At 32.1% G+C, this 21067-nt stretch overlaps 1 long non-coding RNA gene across 3 annotated transcripts in view; it reads left to right on the top strand.

The window, feature by feature from the left end:
• LOC146996189 (uncharacterized) overlaps positions 1-21067 on the top strand; it is a 462656-nt gene that overhangs the window by 77963 nt on the left and 363626 nt on the right. For all 3 annotated transcript variants that reach the window (XR_015042008.1, XR_015042010.1, XR_015042009.1), the window contains exon 2: positions 2176-2307. This is a non-coding gene — a long non-coding RNA (uncharacterized LOC146996189). The remainder of the gene's footprint in view (positions 1-2175; positions 2308-21067) is intronic.

A 21067-nucleotide genomic window follows, 5' to 3' on the forward strand; every position in this document is an offset into this window, starting at 1 on the left:
TCATAAAGGCAAAAATAAGGAAACTGTTCGGCACTCGCTAATCATCCAGGTTTAATGTTTTAGATGCTAACCCTCGTAAAGTTCTATTTGAAGCATTAAGCAGAGGGTAAAAAATAATTTTTACTTGTTTCTCCCATTTATATTAACTTTTATTACCTATTCTCAGTTATCTTCTTAAGAAAAAAATTTTCCGTCTTTAATATTTTATCTAATATTATATTAATACTTTAAAAATTTTTCCTAGGATGGGATAATCGTTTTAATATTTTTTTAATTTCATATATATGTATCTATATGTACGAGTATTCCAAGAACAATTGCTTAATTTGCGAAGAATGCAGCAACAATTAAATTCAGTAATTATTTTGATTTTTTTATTACATTTTGATTTTTATGACTTATTTATTTTATTGTTTAGTTTTTGGATTAATTAATTCATTTTATATCACGTTTCCTATGTTTGTTCGTTAATGGGATATTTAGAAAAGTAAATTATTTAAATATATATATATATATACATTTAAATTCATAATAATTTAAAATTTATTGATCAATGTATTATTATTTCCAAAATAATCCAGCATTTCCGTCGGATTGGATATAAGGATCCAAAAAGGTAGTCTTCATTGCATTAGGACATCACAATCTAATTTCAGTATCCGTAAAAAGGGAAAACTCTGCAATATTCTTTGATTTTATTGACAGAAATTCTTTATTTGGAGATAAGTTAACAAAAAATGACTGTTCTGTTTTGTATTCATGATAGCCAAGATTAAATCTTCCTTATTTTCATGATAAAAGTTTGATAACCCTCAGAAAAGACATGATTCAAAAACCGTGAATAAACTAGCAAACAAATATGCCACTGCATACCACTAGAACTGGTGTTGGAATCAAAGATCGGGATGTTGCAAAAATTAGAAGTTCTGAATTTTGTAGGAGACTCAAGTTCTAAATGGATTATTTGCTATAAAATATAAATTTCTATGAATTTTGAACTATCGCTTATTTTGCTATGGTTGAAATTGTTGATTTTTCAGTCAGTAGTATGTTGGCTAGGAAATAAAGTAAAAATCCAAATTATTAAGTGGCCACGTATTGGACATTTATATTGTTCTCTTCGTTTCAGTTTGATACATAAACTAAAAATCTTATGCGATGTGGAAGAGCAACGTCTTTTAGATTTAACAGCTTGTCAGTCCTAGTAGTTGGTAAATGTCCGAATGTATAACATAATGAGTACGAAAAATGGTAAAAATAACCCGTAGGTGTTTTTAAGATCAACATTGCACCAAATTATTTCCTTGAACTAGACATTAACTAAAATCCGTCAAAAGTTCAGCGACAAACTAAACGATCATTAGCATGCAGTTTTTTAGCACTAGAGGTGCTATTATTCTCAAACCTCACTTTCACCCCCGTATCACGTTCCAAATATTGCCATCAACTGTAATTTCTCTGTATTACTTTTAAGGAAATAAGAGAGGGAATATTAAAAAAATTATGACAACACAAATAAAAGGATGTTACCATAAAAGCTATCGCCATGAATTACTTTTAAAGAAATAATGTATGGAATATAATAAAATGTATGACAATATTGAATACTTTATCAATATATATATATATACATTAGAATATTATGCATATTCGATGTAAAATTAGCAATTATGAATAAGATATATATATATAATGCTCGTAATTTAAAACGCTCCAGGACGATCCTTAATGTAAATATTATCTAAGGGCAGCAATTATTAGTTATCCTGCTACACTCTCAAATGTAAATTTTCTTGGAATTTTAATCTCTAAAAAAATTAATTTTCTTGGACTTACACACGTTGGACATTCTTTGAATTCACATTATTCGAAAAAGAAAAAAAAATTCGACAAGGGTAGTGTTTCGTGCACAGGCATTCTAGTGACTGCACCTTTCAGATCCGTAATCGATGTAAAATACTTTGAACTTCCTCGCACCAACTTGTTGTCATTTGGCGAAGTTTTATATATTTAATTTTTCTTTTAAATTTAATCAGCCCCTCCATCATTAACAAACTAAAATATTTAAAAGCAATAAATGCAGTTTTAAGCCTCTTAATAATTACCTGCTGAATCTGAGAAATGACAATAGTTGGATTAATTAAAAGCATTATATATATTATTTCTTTTTCACAGTTTCACAGTAACCCCTGGCCGCACCATTGGATTGAAAAGTGAAACAAAAAAAAAAGTGATTCGACTTGAAACCGAGGTTCAAGAATTATAGACCTTCTGGGCTAAAAAACCTATGGCAACACTATACTAAAGGTAAGCTTTTTCTAAAAATATTGTGATTTTGCTTTTGAGTTTTATGTGGCTTAAGCGTGAAGAAAGCAATGTTTAATAATAAAATTTTCAAAACATTATGTCAGCAGGATTAAATCCAAGAGCACGTATATAACTGCGATCTTAACAGTAGAATAAAAAAACCTTAGTAAACCCTCTAGTGCGACATTAAAATTTGAATTCATTCAGAATTTTTATTCTATTTTATATATTTTTCTTTTTTTTTCCTGGTAATTTTTATTTTATTTTCTAATTTTTCCCGTACTTTTCAAAGATTTCTGTTTGGCTTTTAAAGCACTTTTTTCCCATTCCTTTTTCAAGGAATATATAGCCGAAACAATAGCGCACGTCGACTAATAGAACAAAGCTCCAAATTGTGTTTACGGAAAAATCTTTAATATGCATTTTTCAGTATTCAGTAGGTATGAGGCAAATCAAAAATCGTCTTTATCTTTCTTTGGTCTTTTTATTTAATTATACAGTTTTATTCTTAGTTAACTCACATTTTGAAAAGTGAGCCGGAAAATATTGCAGTTGTCATATGTGCCATGAAATTGATTGAATTCAATAGAATTAAGTATTCAGGGAAATCTCTTCCTAAATACACTAATGCGTCATATCCATCAAATGTCTTTTTTAATTTTTACATTAAATAGCGTATGCTATCACGAACTGCAACAACTCAGCTTAAAATTTCTATAAAATTTAAAAGTAGTTGAAAATTCTTCCTTTTGCGTCATCGATAGTTACAGCCGATAACATCGCGGAAATAAACGTCGCGGAGAAAACAACGAAAGGCAAAAACGTCAACGGACAAAACATCGGGAAGAAAAGGAAAGAAGGAGAAATCATTACAGTTCTAAAATATCTAGTATGAAACATCGTCGTCGAGAATATCGTGGCAAAAAGTATAACACCTATAAATCATCGCATTACGATAATATTGCGGATATGCGTTTTTCAGCTTTTAAAAATTGTAAATGCCTATTCATAATGATCTGGGCGCAAGAAGGAATGAGAAATATTTTTACTTTTTTATTTCGTATTTTTGAATTAACTAACAAATTTTTGCTGAAACTTAAGAAGAAAATTTAAGCATTCAAAAACTGAGAATTAGTATAAATTTAAACTTCTTTATAACAATTGGTAGAATTTTAAGCTTAGGTAGTTGACTAATGAAAGCCATTTAATTAACTAAACTCTTTTATAAAATTTTATTAGAATTTTTTCATAAAATTATAATCTAATAAAAAGATTAGAAAAAGGAAGATAAGTAACTGCTTGAGGTTACCTCTATTAAAATTGTTTAGCTAATTATCAAATTATCAGATTGTTTTCTTTCCCCTTTGTTAATCTGATATTATTTTAGTGAAAATTAAATCATGTTTTGTTTCAGTTCATCCGTCTTCATGAAGCATCATTAAAATTTTCATGTGCGGCGAGCAGTTAATCGTTTGAATGCCGATTTGCTAGTTATGACAAACATATAAATTACATAATATTTCAGTAGAGAATTTGAATTTATTGAATTATGGCAAAGCACACTAGCGCTATCTGCTTAAGGGGAAGGATACCTTTGTGGAGTATGTTCTCAGAAACTGGCTTTCATACCTTTATTAGAAAAACAACCAAATTTTTAAGCAGCCGGTTCGTTCGCTGTGATGAACTAAGCGTCTTTTCTCCCATAAAAAATGAGATCATAATTATTTTAATTTTCGGAAGTGACATGAATAAATCTGCAAATTTTAGGGTCACTTAGAGATTTATTCTTGGAACCATTGTAAAAATTTTTGCGAAGTTCGCCAGTCAACCCCTCGTCCCCGCGGACACTTTTTTGTTTGCATTTTGTAACATTATTTTGGAGACAAAAACCAAACTGGGGAGAAGAAAACCAAAAGTATCGAATACCTTATGAACTTTAGATAAACATCTTCATTTAATTTTCTTTTCCAAATTAATCCCATACTGGTTTCCAGAACGACCAGTTCTTCATACCAAAGCAGACCTAATGCAAGTGTTTCTTTCTTACTGTTCATTTCATCGCAATCTGCAGGATATTCGCATCCCCTTAGGTCAAGGACATCTGGACATTAATATCTTAGAATTGAAAACAAATTTTTCTACCTGTTGTTTAGTGTTAACATTAGTAACGACACTGTAAATATAGAAACTCTGCAACAATCTTTTTGAAAAGTACTTTCCAAATATTCACTGTTCTCAGTGTGGTGTTTAATAACCGAGGCCAAAGGGATACAACTACGTTTTGCACCAGAGACAAGTTTGGAATGTCAAAAAACTCTGCGAATTTTCTGTTCCATATTTTCCCACCATAAAAACCATAAGAAATCTCTATCCTCTTTCTGAATACTTATTTGTGGAAAGGCTCTTCTAATATCAGCTATGACTCTCTGAATATCAGCTGACGCTCTCTGAATTTCTAAAACGTCTGGAATGAGTTCATTCTCGCACTGCAAGCATCAGAGAAAGATAATTGGTAAATCTCGCTGGAGCACCAAACACTGGACGACTTATAGTACTGCTACTTGCCTTTAGGACAGAACGATGACAAGTAATTACCATAGGAATTCACTTCAGATGTGGGGGCTTTTCTGTGACATTAGGTTATTTAGAAGCAGGAGAGATGAAAAAATGAGCAATATCCTCGCCGGGACTCGAAACACGGATCTCTCGAATACGCGTTGATCGTGCTGACCACTACATTACGAAGGCATGCTAAGATGGCGGAAGAAATACTTTATATGCTTCCCATTTTAAAGGGCGATTGCGGAGGGAATGGAACTGTTCGCCGTTGCCGTTTCGCCATCGGGTCGTTTCTCGGTCGGGACATTTCGCAATCAAGAAATATTTTTTTACACGACTGTATTATATCTTGCCGTATTATATTAAGTTGATTTAAATTAATAACTCTGTTTAGTTTAATAATTTCCTTTAATTTAATAAACATTTTGTATAAAATACAATATAAATACTTTGTCTACAGTTTTATACAAATACACCGTTACAAATGTCATATTAATTTTAAGAAAGTAATGTGCTTCCAAGATTCCAAAGTAATTCCGTTTTCCATTCAGATTTCATAAAAATCTGAATACTCTGCTTTATGTGTGATTTCTCTGAACCAGCCGATTCAAATTTCAAGAAATTTTGGCAAATTATGTAAATATTGCACCCACATAATTTTAAAATCCGTGATATCACTTCTGATATAACAAAAATTATGTCAGTGTCAAAGCCCCAGTTCTCTTTGATATTGTCATAATTTTCCAACTAACTATGTGCAATTTCTGTATATCTGATGTTTGTAAATAACTGTATATATAAGCAACCTTTATTAAGTATACAAAAGGTAAACAGAATTATTAAACTAAATCAATTTAATAGCAGTATAATACGGCAAGATATAATACAGTCATGTAAAGAAAAATAAGTCTTAACGGCGGAACGGCCACGGTGAAATGGCAACGGCGACTGGGGTCTTAGACCCGACTGGAGATTAGGGGACCCAATCGCCAAATCCTGGTGGGAAGAACTATCATTCACCACCCTTTTAGTTCGGGCGCCACTGTAGAGACTTTAGGTTATTTAGAAGCAGGCGAGATGGAAAATGAGCAATGCCCTCGCCGGGACTCGAACCTCGTACCTCTCGAATGCACTCCGAGTGTGCTGGCCATTACACCACGAAGGCATGTTAAGAAGGCGGGAGAAATATCTTTTAAAGGTTCACTCTAAACAGGTTTCTGCAGCTAATAGACACGAAGACAAAATCTTCCTACTTCTGGTTAGCACGTTTATGAATGATTTCACAAATAACCATAACATGTGTCAAAAATTATGTCATTTCCGGCAAGTTCTCTGATCCAGTGGCTTTTACACTCAGGTTGAATATTATCACACATTGTATCTTGATTCAGAACTTTGAACTGAGAAGTGAATTTTCATTTGAACTTTTCAATTGCTATAAAATGAGAATAAACCATACTTTCTTGATAAAGAGGCAAATAATGTATTTTTTCGGCTATATTCTTTAAGATGTAAGATATATGCGAAGCTAAATCTAAAAGTGATCTCATAATATATGCTTAGCTTTCAGAAGCTTTAATGCTTAGCTTTAGATATATGCTTAGCTTTCAGAGTTTGATGAAACATTCTAGAGCTACGTCTAATTAAGGTATGTCTACTGAAATTATACTAATTGACTTCTTCCTTAATCGACTTTTCTTCTTTTTTTCCTTTGCACAACTTTGATTTGAGTATCAAGCATATCACACATTAAAGACACTTTTTTTTAATAGAAAAAAAAATGCAGCACTAGCTAACACAGGAAAAATGAAACGCAGGATAATTCGACATTTCCTTAAGTGTATGATTAGTAGATAAACAAGCATAACAGCAAAGCATTTCTTTTAAGCTCTGAAATTCTTTGCTTCTCCAAAAAACTTATTTTTGAGTTGGAAAAAATCAGAACTCAGATGTTTGTCTTCACAAAAAAATACATGATTTCGTAACTTTAGGAACATAATCCTGCATCTGTTGGCGTCTTATAACGTAAATATTGTGCACTAGAATCCATCTTTTAACGGCTTTTTATATCTATATTTTCCTAGATTGAAACCAACTACAGTTAAGCTTATTATTTCTTCTCCCTCAAAATCTGCACTCAAAACCTGCTTTAACTTATTTAATCGGCCTTTCGCATCCTTTTTAGAGTCAGAAGAATTGCTACGATTTCCTTTTAAAAATCAGCTGGAAAGCAAGACTCAACTACTGAATATAATATAGAGGCATATTTATCCGTTGCACCTAATATTTCTAACGCACATAAATTGATCCAAGTTTATCGTACAAAGAAGTTAACGAAAATATTTCTTTAGTTTAGACAGTTGTGGTTAGTTTTATTAGTTTGGGCAGCTGTGTGATTAGTTTTAGTTTGGACATTTGTGATTAGTTTCCACAATTCTCTTACGTATACTTCGACTGAAATATTTTCTTTACCAAAACGAGATTTTAAACTTTGCTTTTTCCGAATTGTCTAAATTCTAAACTAGCTAAAGTAAATATGATGGTGGAGTAGGCGGCTGACTATAGCCTTAGATCCGGGTTCGAATTCCGAAGATTACATAAATGTTTGGAAGTATCTTAGTATCTTTTTGGTATGAAAGCATTAAAAAAATAATGTCTAGCTGAATGTCCTCTCGATAGGTTATTGGAAAGAAAAGATGGATGTCAGACTCTCAGATGCGTCCTCCAGAGGATTCTGCTTCAAAACTGGCCCAGAAATAGGCAAATTCGTATTGTTATTTATAAGATGCCTACTGTCTAAGACAACAACAGGCGCAACCTTTGTTTATTGGCCATAACAAAATTTTTTAACTTCATCTTATGTTACTTTTTACTATTTTTTCTACTTTTATTATGTTTACTGTTTCTACGCAAAAACAAGCTAATAAATTAAACAATAATTCCAGAATGAATTAAGCATAATTTATTTCGCAATAATAAAAGAAGACTTTACTTTGTTGTTGTGAAGCTTAGTTTTTCTAGATTGGCAACAAATCGACTATTCTGCTAAGTTTCAAACGTAAAAAAATACGGCTGCAATGCTAACCAAAAATTAGGCTTAGACGCACTTAAAAAACTTTTTAATTGCTGGTAATTCTACAATTATTGCACGCAGGTTAACTAAACGCATAAAAACTTTTGGGGCGGCCGATAGCAACCAAAATGAGAGGTGCAAATCGGCATGTTATAGAAGTCCTATATACAAAATTTCAACTTTCTAAGGCTACTCGTTTTTGAGTTATACGAGATACATACGTACGTACGTACAGACGCTCCGAAAAAAATCTCTTCAGAATTCATTTTAAATCAGCTTTATATTTTTTTGGGGGGAAAAAGAGTCCTTACGTACAGATGTCACGCAAAAACATCGTTAAATTGCATTCGATAGCGGTCAAAATGGATATTTTCTCTGAAATATGATACCCGCAATTTTTAGCGATTACAATACTTCCTTTTTACTTCGTACAAGGAAGTAACAAAAAATCTAATGTGTACACCAAATGACTTCCTTGTACGGAATATTAAATTATATGCATTTTTTCTTGAATTTCGTTTAAACTTATTGGATTGAATTAAATCTATTTCGCCGACAGCGCATAAACCAGAATAGAAAAAAATGCATTCTTTAAAATTCACTCTATTTGTTTACCATAGCGACACTCTGGCGCTAGGTTCACTTAACAGTATTATATTCCGTTCATATTATAACTCATAATGCACAAAATTTATATCATTTAAATAATTATCTAATCGTTGCCACATGTTCTATTCAAATACTATAATAAAGCTAGAATGATGTATAAAAGAAATTAAGCAAAAAAAAAAAAAAAATCACAGACGATTGAGTATTTCTCATTCAATTAATTCAGTTCTCACTTCGCGACAAGGCAAAAATACATAAAAACTCAAAATATCTGTATTAAAAATTACGAAGTAAATCTGAAACATTCTCTCGAAAAAATTCCAGAAAAGATTAAGCATGATTTAATTCGCAATAATAAATGAAGGCGTTATCTTTGTTGTTGCGAAGCTACGTTTCTCTAGATTGGCAACAAATCCACTACTTTGCTGTTTCAAACGTAAACAAGCAATGGTCGCCATCAAAAAAATTATTAGGCTTAGCGGCATTTAAACAACTTTAAAATTGTTAATAATTCTAAAAATATTGCATACAGATTTATTAAAGGCACAAAACCCTTAACCGGAAAAAAAGAACAACATGATTCAATCATTTTTATAGCAAAAAGTGTACAATTTACAAACATATAAGAGTAAAGAAACTGAGATCACTGAGCCGGGTAACAGAGTGGATATATATATAAAAATACGAGTATATTTATATACGTTTGGCGCAGCCGATTGCAACCAAAATACGAGGTGCACATCTACATGCCATAGTAGCCGTATATACAAAATTTCAACGTTCTGAAGCTACTCGGTTTTGAGTTATGCGAGATACGTACGTACGTACGTACATACGTTCGTACAGACGCCACGAAAAATTCTCTTCAGAATTCATTTTAAAGCAGCTTTATAATTTGTTTGGAGGAAAAGAGTCTTTTATTCTATCCTTACGTACAGATATCACGCAAAAACATCGTTAAATTGCATTCGAAAGCGGTCAAAATGGTTTTTTTCGTTGAAATATGCTGCCTGAAACTTTTCGCGATTACAATACTTCTTTTTTACTTCGTAGAAGGAAGTAATTAATGCAAAAACGACGTTAACTGACGGTTGAAAGCGTATGTATTTGGTGATTACACTTCTGTTTTTGTGAACTGTGTCTGTTGTTTTTGTGTTCAGAAATGTATATACGTATGAACATGTGTAGTATGTATGTTTGTGCGTATTTATGTATATACACAAACATACCTACGTACGTATGTAATACATGCATACATGAACACATACAACCATTCCTACATTATTTCTGAATCCGGTCTTAATAAAGAAGGGTACCCGAAATTTAAAAATATGTTCAAATTGAGTAAAAGTGTTCACCTTCGGTACGTTTAAAGCTTTAAAGTTAATATTTTGTTTTCTGAATAATCTATAGCTACATTAAGCAACTGATTTTGATTGCTACCGTTCTTTTTGAATGCACATAATCAACTGTATTTTTGTTCAAATCCCAAGCTGGAGTTCAAGATTGGCAAATCCTTCTTGCGAGCAAAAGTTTAATCTTACTATTGGAAATTATGAAACAGCTTATAATAAGTGACGTAGACTTTTAGAGATGTTCAAAAGAAGATTAGACGTTTTTATATAATGTAGTGAAATATTTAATGAGTGAAAATTAACACTAGACAGCAATCAAAATCAATGATTTCAGAATAACTAAGAACGTCTGCTGCAAAAAGTAAAATGCAGTAATTATTCATGCATATATAATTATTCAAGTTAGTATTTACTGGTTATTTGGTATTATAATAAGATTAGATTGAAGAGCCAAACCAATATGTGTGCTGCCAACTCTTTAGCAAATTGGAGTTATCTGTGAAATATCTTGAGGGCATCCATTAATGTTATGAAGCTATAGACCAGTATTGCAGGGTGCGTGTAAATATATTTAGGAATCCAAGGTTCGTACAATAAACGGAGTTACCCTTGCTTTTTCTAAGACGCAGGTTTCTCTTTTCATATTTATTACATATTAAAACAAGTATCGACTGGTGCTATTTCTGTATATATTCAAGAACAACTTGCGCTGGGTTCTATGAAATTATTCCAGAATCAGGATGCTCTTTTTTGAGGGCTCTTACTCTTAGCTCGTTTTTTGGAGATGGGAAGAACTGCAACATCACCGAGATAATTGGAAATGCTCACGGCCATTTCTGTATCAAGAATTGTGAATTTGAAGCCCACCATAAGCGTTTCCTGTTCTGAAGAGCTCCTGGGGGTGTTAGGTGAAGTCTTCAACAGAGTCTATTCTATATCTGGAGGCGATAGTAATTCGATTATTTTATTTTCTGGTTGCATTCATCCTAGTTTCCCTGGAAAGTATACATTTTAAGAGCTGTTTTATAGAGTTAAACACGGTAGTTTCTGTACTAGGACTGTCACACTTATTATTAACCCCAAGCTTATTTTAAGGAATCTGAGTGTCTAGAAAACCGATAAATAATTTAAAACTCGAAATCAAGCTTTTGTCCATCGTAGTCATTCAAGCCAGAACAGAAGAAAAAAATCCAAAATTTACTCCTAAGATCGTCTTACAATAACTTAAGATAAATATCACATATTTTTAAATATTAAAATTTAAAGCTAGAAATAATCATTATTTTATAGTTAAAGTTCAAATGTCAGAAAGACAGAGAGAGAGAGCTGTAGAGGATTGAAAAGTTGGTTTTGATTTTTTATTGGTTAATTGTGCTTTTATGAAGCATTTTTCTTTCATAACTTTTCAAATAATAGTGTTATTTTAAAATAGTAAAATGTTTGAAATCTATATGAATTACTGAGTGATATATAATTTATTAAATGTGGAATTGTAGTTAGTTATACAAAAATACAATTATATGCTCAGAAGACATGTTTTTCAGAGGTACTACAGAACTTCGCATCAAGCTATATGTCAGCATGAATTTACGACTTGAAAGGTATATTAAAGATGCTTCGGAAGTAGCTATGCGTTGTCGATATCCGATGCCACCCTTAATTGCTGCCTTGTAATGAATTTCCCCTTCCTTGTTTTGTGCCATCGTGAGGTAATTGACAGCACATCCGGCTAGCAACCGGAAGATCCGAAACTCGAATCCCAGCGATAGCATCACTTTTCCTGCTCAAAATAAATATCTAGTCACTCTGCGTTCTCTCCTCGTTGACAGAAAAAATATCCAAGCTGTTTTAAGCTAAGGATTTCATATACAGAAATTAGAATATGTTTAAAATATAACGTTCAAAAATATACTTTTTATAATAAATAAATTTGCTACGAGTTTTTTACATGCAAAATTTTAATCTATCAATTCCCTTAAATCTCACAGAATTCTGCGACTGAAGTGGTTTCAGAAAACGCACATAAGTTCCAGTTGGCTTCTTTTCTTTTCTAGGAAATGCGCATCCCGCTGTTAAAGGAAACGCATTCATTAGGTCCAAAAATGCAAAACAAACACATTTAGTAGGACTTAGACGGAGGAAAACAAATAAAATTCTAAGAAAGTTGGGCTTCTTTTGTGACGCATATGCGACCAGAAACGAACATTTATATTTTTATGCTCTGTAATTCATATGAGAAATGAACTTGTCATATCACCAGTTCTAAGAAAACAAATTTAAGATCTGAATTATTTTCTTTTGTAATTCCTTCTTTTCTTGGAAACGAGATGGCAGTAAGTTTCCTTGGGTGAAAAAATATGTAAGCTTAATTTGCAGTTTTATTTGATTTTCGTCTTAAATTTCATCTTCATTTTCATATTTCGTTCAAAAGAATTCGTGTGAGCTGTCTCCGAATAAGATAGTGCGCAAATTTCTTTGATTTCAAATATGTATTTTTATATCTCGTGCACCCAGCCGACGACGGCGTTAGGTACAGGATATTTACACATAAAGCGCCTACGGTAATTATATTCACTTCTGTAGATTAGATCAAAGATGCAAAATATGTGCAGAGGAAAAGGGTTCTAAATCTATTACATTAAAATAAAAAAATGTCAAAAATTATTAAAGCACAGCTTAGCTTTTCAAAGTCAGTTGCGATAATGAACACAAACAAGATGCGTGATTTGGATTGATTTATTTACCAGATAAGTTGTATTATTATTGTCGATGAGGCATAATTTATTTCCCTCTGTTATTCATTAAACTTATAATCGTACTAAAAGAAACATAACATTCCGGCTGTTATCTCGACAACTCAACACACTAATTTTTGGTCGAATGCTCACGAATGACGAAACGTGGATCCATCATGATAACCTCAAGCGTTCCAGACGATGGTTGTCACCATGTGATCTTGCGCCTCACATGGTAATAATCTCGAAATGCTGCATTACGAGCTACTATCACCAGGGCACACCATCATTGACGACCTGTATTCGCAGCAGTTGTAACGGGTTCAGCATGCATTGCAACAGAAGAAGCCAGTGTTGGTTAATCGCAAGAGTGTGCTATATCTCCGCGACAATGTGAAATCACACATGGCTTGGACTGGGAGATAGTGTGCTCGACGAATCTAACGCACTCAAATTTCTGCTTGTTCCATTTGCTGCAAAACGACTTCAGTGGGAAATCATTCGAGCATAAGGCAAACCTGCGGCACGCACTCACGGAATTTGTATTTGCGTCCAAGACTCCCCGAGTTTCGTCGCCAGGACACTGCATGGCTGCAGGAACGTTGAGAAATGTTGCTGGATACTGATGGAAATTATTTCGAAATCTAACGCTGAATACAATGCACTATATGTCTGCCTCTTTCTGACAATCATGAACGGCAATTAACGGTAATTAGGCGATTTTCTCTATTTATTTAAAAAATAAGTTGCAGTCTCAAACAGAAGGAGAAATCGGTTCTTCCGCCCATCGCATAACTTGCGGACATATGCTATCTTAAGTTCTTATGCCTCATGAGTCTTATCGCTCATGCTGAAAAAGCCACATAAGCCACAATATTCCCGATGATTCTTAGCCTCATAAAGCCGACCAGCGGCTAAGCGATATAGTTGCTGAACACCGGTAGTTCGGTCCGGAGTTCAAATTACGGCGAACAGGGTGGCTGCATGGACGCTTTCGAGGCTTTCCTCATGTATATACAAGCCAGTTTCCTTTGGACAGTCTTCCACGAAAGCATCTCTTCCCCTACGCAAATAGCCCTCGAATGCTTTGCCCTGCTTAAAATATACCATACACACACCAACCTAACCTCATAAGAATAATGGATTCCAATGAAATCTATCCTATCGTTTTAATTTCTTTCCGTTTCCTTTAATTTATAGATTTTTTCAGCATTTCAATTTAAAAGTTAATTTACTTGATTTTTTGAGGCACGTAATATTGTATTATATCCTTTTATAACAATTAATGTAGACTTTACAATTCTAACATCCAAAAATATATCTGTTACAAAAATTTGAAATTTTAAAGGTTATAAAACAAATTTTTTGGTCTATTTTAAAAGAAGAATGATAAAACAATATTCATTATACAGCATTCCATATTTTCTTCAAACCAGCCGCATTTTTATAAGTTTTTATTTACTCCCTCATGGTAACTATCAAATATAATCAAACTATCAGATATAAAAAACTATCAAAACTGATCAAACATGATCAAAACTTTGTCGTCGGTTTTTAAACGATTTCTTGACAAGTTACGGAGTTCAAAATTTACGCACATACTTATTGTCGATGATAACACGACATGGTGAAGTTATGTTTTCAAATTTGATTTAGATGTTTGACAATTTAATGTTGAAACGATTTTTCGCACGTTTCTATGTTTAATGAATAAACTAAAATTTTCATCATTTTATTGTTTGCATCAGAGCACAGAGTGAAAAAAAAAAAGCCTTTAAATGAAGTTCATACGAGAGTTTTAATATAATTTTTTTTGGGGGGGGTAAAATTGCTCCAAGACCATTTTACGTCCATGACTGTTGGTATTAAAAGAGCGATAAATCATTGTCGGAAAACGATTTTCTAGTTGCATAATTTGATTGATAACATATCGTTGATACTAACAAAATGAAAATAAAATAAAACATTTAAAACATCTGATGTGGACACCACGTGACTTCCTTGTATGGCCTATTAAATTATACGCATTTTTTGTTGAATTTCATTTAACCTTTTTTCCTCGAATTTCATTAGAGCTATATTTCTCATTCAATTAATTCAGTTCTCACTTCGCGGCAAAGTAAATACATAAAAACTCAAAACATCTTCATTAAAAATTGTAAGATACAGAAAAACATAAAACACCAAATACACTTAAAACAGTTTTAAAAAAATGCAATTAAAATTAGAGTTTTTACGAAAAACAAGGAATTCGGCCAGCTGGCAAGAAGGCAGATTTTTTGGTGCACACTGAAAGCATACTTTTGATTCCACTCGGCAAAAAGGTATTGAAGTTTTCAGAAACTGACTTAACTCACTATTCTATTAAGTTTCACATGCAAACAAATGGCGGTTACTTAAGCTTAACTCGCCACTTAAAGTTTTGAATTGTTGATAATTCTACAATTGCACGCAGAGTAACTAAAGGCATAAAAACCTTAACCGGAAAATGAAAACTACACAATTCAATCACTTTTTAGAGCAAAAATGCACAATTTACCAATATATAAGAATAAAAAAACTAAGCTCACCGAGCCAGGTAACAGAGTGGGAATATACACATTTGATGATACGGCAGTCGTGGCACATGAATGACGAGGCTTGTCATCAAAGTCCAGGCATTTCTGTAGCAGAGTGTTAAGGTGGTATCCGAAGAAGACACACGATTTCACTTTTTACTATTCCATATCTTTATTTCAATTTCAGAAGCAGATCCCTATTCGTTACTAAATAAGATTATTTTAAATTTACTGTATCATAGAGGAAAGGAAGATGGGAGCAGCAGCGTAGGTTATTTTACATATATATTTATATAAAATTGGTGCAGCCGATTGCAACGAAAACGGGAGGTCCACAATTACATGTTATAGGAGTCCCATACACAACATTCTATGGCTAGTCCTTGGGTTATGTGAGATACATACATACGTAAGTACGTACAGACGTCAAGAAAAAAACTCTTCTGAATCCCTTTTATATCCATTTTACAATCTCCTTTTAGGCAAAAACAGTCCTTACGTCCTTACGTCCGTACGTACAGATGCCACACAAAAACATCATTCAAATGGTTTTGAGAGCGTTTGAAATGGATAATTCCATTGAAATATGATACCCGAAATGTTTCGCGATTATAGTACTTTCTTTACTTCGTACAAGGATGCATAAATCTCTCCTGAATCCATTTTAAATCCAATTTACAATCCTTTTTGACAAAAGCAAGCCTTTATTATGTCCGTACGTACAGATGTCAGGCAAAAAACATCGTTGAAATGGATATTTTCGTTGAAATATGATACCCGAAATTTTTCGCAATTACAATACTTGCTTTACTTCGTACAAGGAAGTAAAAAAGTTTTTTAAAAATAAGCTTATATCTAAAACTCATAAATTACTTAAACTTGAAGAAGGAAACTTATAACGTAATTTAATGGGAGCAATTGGTTTAATAACCCCCTTTACTTTATCAAACTCATCTACAATTGATATCAGGAATTATAAAAAACATTAAATAAAGGATTCTTTTTTTATTTTTTATTTTATTCATTTACTTATTTTTTTAATTTTTATTTTTCACCTATGGCGGGACCCTCAACCGACTTTGGTTTAGCCACTACTAAGGCCAAAAGTTGTGATCAATTTTAGGCGCCCGGCGCTTTTATTATCCGTGATGTAAAATTGTAGATGAATTCTGTATAGAGAATAATTTAATTTGTTGTTCCCCTGAAAGTATATGATAAATCATTTTTCGCCTTTTAGTTTATTAATTATTTTATGAGTTTTAAATAAAAACTTATTTTTTTAAATAATTTTTTTTTATAAAGCACATAGCTGAGGAGCATCTGTGCATAGTGTAGCTATAAGAAAAGTTATCGAGTATACTTTTCAGTTTATAGAAGGATTAAAATCTTCTTCATCATTTAAGGTAAGATAACTGCAAAATGAACAAAAAATTCATATTTTTGCAGTAATTTGACCCTTACATACAAAATATAATTCTGACTATTACACATTCAGATACTTATGAATCTTTTAAATCATTTCATTTTAAGAATTAAACGTAATTTTTAGATAAGTGATACAAAAAAGGAAAGAATAATTAGAGGCAAAGTAATTATTTTTTCCTGTTGTCGCCTCCAAGCCTGGGCCTTTAAGTCTCACCCCGCAACTTAGAAAAGAATCTTGAATTTTGCAAATACCTGTACGTAGCTTCAGTGGTAAGTAGCTGAAGAAACTTTACACTATCTCCTACAGAATGGCTTTGTTCTTCATTTATTGTTCGGATGCTTTTAAAAATAAGTTTATGAAACAGATGTAACTGATTTTATAATCCAACTGATCCTCTGTATATATAAATTCCAACGGATCCTCTTCTCCGAGATGCATTTCCGGGAAATGTTCAAGCTATTATGGGTTAGCACGGACATTTGCTTGGGAACATCGAACAATATATTAGTTTGTTCAGCAAGTTCACTGTTTTACCTCCCCCCCAAGAGAAACTAGCTGTATTTAATTCTTAAATTGTAAATTGTAAGTTAATTTAATTCTTATCCGTATTTTCATTACATATTTTGACATATTAGAAAACTTAATTGTGATTTTTTTTAATTATGTGCATTTTTGTGTGTGTCTCGTTAAATATGGAACGTCAAAAGCAACATTTTTGGCATATTTTGCTTTTTTATTATCGCAAAGATAAGAATGTTGTTTCGGAAAGTGTGAGATAGAAAGAGAAAAGCAGAGAAAAGTATTGACAGAACGGCAGTACCAAAACCGTATTATTGATTGAAACAAATCGTTAAATAATAAAATGAAAAACCGCAGAGATATTAAATATGTTTAACTGTTTTTATGATGAGATGAAACGACTTGGTGTCTTTTCAAAGTTTAATATATGGGTTCTATATATTCTCAAAGAAATAGATTTGCTCCATGCCAATGGCATCAGGGATTTGCTTCTCAAACATCAAGACAATATCAATTTTTGAAGCCATAATTGGCGATAAGAAATGGATTGTTTGCAAAACGTCAATCGCAAGCTATCATGGAGCAGAAGAGATGAATGGACTCAAAATATTTTGAAAGCTGATAATTAATAAAAAAGGGATGCTTTCTGTTTGGTATAATTTTAAGGTAATTGTTTTCTTTTAGCTTCTACCAGACAATGCTATAATTGATTCGAAAGTGTAATGTTATCTACTGAGCAAATTGAGTGATACCATCAAAAAGAAAAAAAAACAGAACTGATCAACAGAAAAAAATGTAATGTTTAATCATGATAATGCCAGTTGTCACACAAGTTTGACAACTCGTCAGAAGTCGTTACAGCTTGGATGGAATGTGCTATCATACCCATAAGATTCACCAGATCTGGTAACAACAGATTGTTATTTGTTTCGTTCTTAATAATTCTTTAAAAACATTAAAAAATTTTTTTTTTCAAATGAGGATGTCAAAAATCACTCGTATCATATTTTTGCAATCCAAGATCAGAACTTAGGTTAACGTGGAATCTACTACCAAAAAAGATGGCAAAAAGGTATTGGACTAAAATAGTCAATATAATTCAATAAAATACGGGGTACTCATAATTTAATCAACGAATAACAAAATTTAATTTAAACGTAATTTGTGAAATAACCGAAATAATGTATATCGATATAATCTTTAGTTCCAGGAATATCACTTGTTCTAATTTTTGGGAATGGCAACAGAGAACTTGTTTGCTTATGGACAAAATGGTGTACAAGAGCAATGTCATAGAGTACAAGAGCAATATGCGCTCTCTGGTTATGGGAAACGAAATCTCTGGAAATAGTTCAGAGGCGATTCTGACATGAATTTAATAAACATCCACCTATGGAACAACCAATTAAAGATGGTTATAACATTTTCAAGAGACCGGACACATTTTGCATAAAGAAGGTTCAGGTAGGCCAAGCATCAGTGAGGAAAATATTTCAGCTGTTCGAGATGTGTTTGTGTTGTCCCACTAAATCCATTCGCCGTTTCAGCCTACACACAGGAATTCCCAGGTCGACTTTTATAAAGTCACGAACAGCTGAAACTCTCTACGTATGAATTGCAGATTTATCAGCAAATCAAACTTAATGATTAAGTCGTTCGTAAGGAATTTTTTGCAGCCAAACTGAGTTTATTCTGTAGAGATTAGCAGCATCGAAGAATTAAAAAATGGAATCACCAAAGAAACGGCTACTTTGATTCCGCAAAAACTTAATAAAGTCTGGAGGGAAATTGAGAACGGATTTGATATTCTCCATGCATACGTGTATTATGGACATCCTGTATTTATATCTTATACGATTTTTCCCCTTCATAGGGTAAAACGAAATTACTTTCTGAATAATATAATATTTTAGCTTATTTTCTGTAATCTTTGATAACAAATAAAATGAAAATGATAATAAAACTGAAAAACTGGTTACGATTCTCAGATAGTTAATTAAAAGTTCCTAATAGTGACCAGTTTGATTAAATTAACTACATTAATTTCTAAAAATTTCGATTTGAAGAATTTAATTTTGAAGTCAACAAATCCCTAAATGTCGTTAAATTTAGCGATTTGTTTGAATTTCTAAATTCTTTAAATGTATCTAAATTTCTTTAAATGTATTTAGTAGTTATTCGTTTAATAAATGTTTTGATATTTTGTAAAATCTATTTCTTAAATTAGACGAGATACAAAGAAGAAACAAAAGTATTTATTTATGAAAAAAACTCATGATGAAGTTAAGGTTTATATCATAAACTAAATCTTCCCGTTGACGCAATGAAAGTCTTTGAATGCGCATAAATGCACGTATCCTCAAAATTTGAAGTAATAAACAATTTTAATTGTCATTTTCGGATTCAGTAAATCAAATAAATGAAACCTGATCATTCCTATTTGTGATATTCTTTTGAATGTTTTTCAGTGCAATCAGAAACTCTTTATGAATTCGTCGACTGAAAACTGGTTTTCTAAGGCAGACAGATTTTATGTTGTTTGACAGCAATGAAAAATTTTATTTGCTTTCATTTTCATTTAAAGCGGTAATAACACTAACATGGATATTATCTATTTTCCTTTTTTATGTTTATGGCTCATTGTTCCGAAGATAATCGCCAGAACTTATGCTTTACAACAGGATATAAAAATAGAAATTTATGAAGCATCATGAAATGTAATCTCTTAATTTGCGTAATATCACGGTCGAAATCTAATATTGATTGAAATTTACGAAGCATATTACCTTTGTTTTTATTAAAAACTAGAAAGGAAGACTGATTTGATCTAAGATTCATAATGGAAATCGGTTGCTAATTGGTATTCAAGATTCGTCTCTAGAGCAAGATTGCAGCAATAACCGGATCTGATAGAGGATTTAAAGTGTGCCAAACTTCTTTGATAACCCTTTTCATGAAACCATAATAGTCCTGTCCTAAATTAGTCTTGGAGTAAATAAATCACTCAGTCATCGAATTATTTATAAAGATAAGCAGTGAGTAATATAGTAATGAAACAAAACGTGGAAAAAATATTATCTCACAGTTAATATTTGAAACTCTGTGAATGGATAAATAAAGTTTTAAAATTCGAAAAACAGATCTTATGAGTAAAGGGGGATAATTAAAGCCTTACACAGTAAGGTAAACTAGTCAATTATCTTATAATATTTGTTTAGTAATCAGTACATCTTTGTTCCCGGAAATTACCATCTTCGCAACTAAACAGTCTAACTACAAAAACTAATACAAGAAGTAACTAAAGAACTTAACTAAAAATTTATCAGACTACTCACATAGTTTATAACTTAACAAATTATATATATCGTTACTTGCGGGATTTCAAGCTCCAGAATTTAAAACAATAAAAAATACAGTCTAACTTTTATTTAAATAACTAGACTTAAATTAATTAAGATTATAATCTTACGGTTTAACAGATTCAAAATTCATTAGCGCAGGTCGACTAGCTGGGCGGCTCTCCTTAAGCTAAGAAACTTATATAGATTGGATGCTGCACCATAGTCTCTATAAATTACAGCTTATCTTTCTATTTAGCTAAACTAAAAAACAATGTATTAGCTAAAGTAAACTCTGCAATATTATAAAGTTTTGTAATATAACGCAATAATGTCAAGCATATATGTCAGACATACAGTTTCAATTAAGTTTTAAACTAAATGTTTTTTCTTTATTCGTCAGCCTGACAATTATACAAGCTTAGCAATAACAGAAAAATCAAGCCTCAGCTGTTTGAAGGAAATTAAGAACAAATGCTTAAGTAAAATTAAAATATTAAATAGCAGAGCAAATCGCACCTAAGCTTTGGCTCAAGATTCAGTTTTTCACGAAGTAGTTATGGCTAACAAAGTTAAAGCCGATTTAAG

Source organism: Stegodyphus dumicola, chromosome 7 (genome assembly GCF_044657685.1).
Source record: "Stegodyphus dumicola isolate Sdum_Otavi_A_Nest chromosome 7, ASM4465768v1".
In the NCBI taxonomy this organism is placed as follows: Eukaryota; Metazoa; Arthropoda; class Arachnida; order Araneae; family Eresidae; genus Stegodyphus; species Stegodyphus dumicola.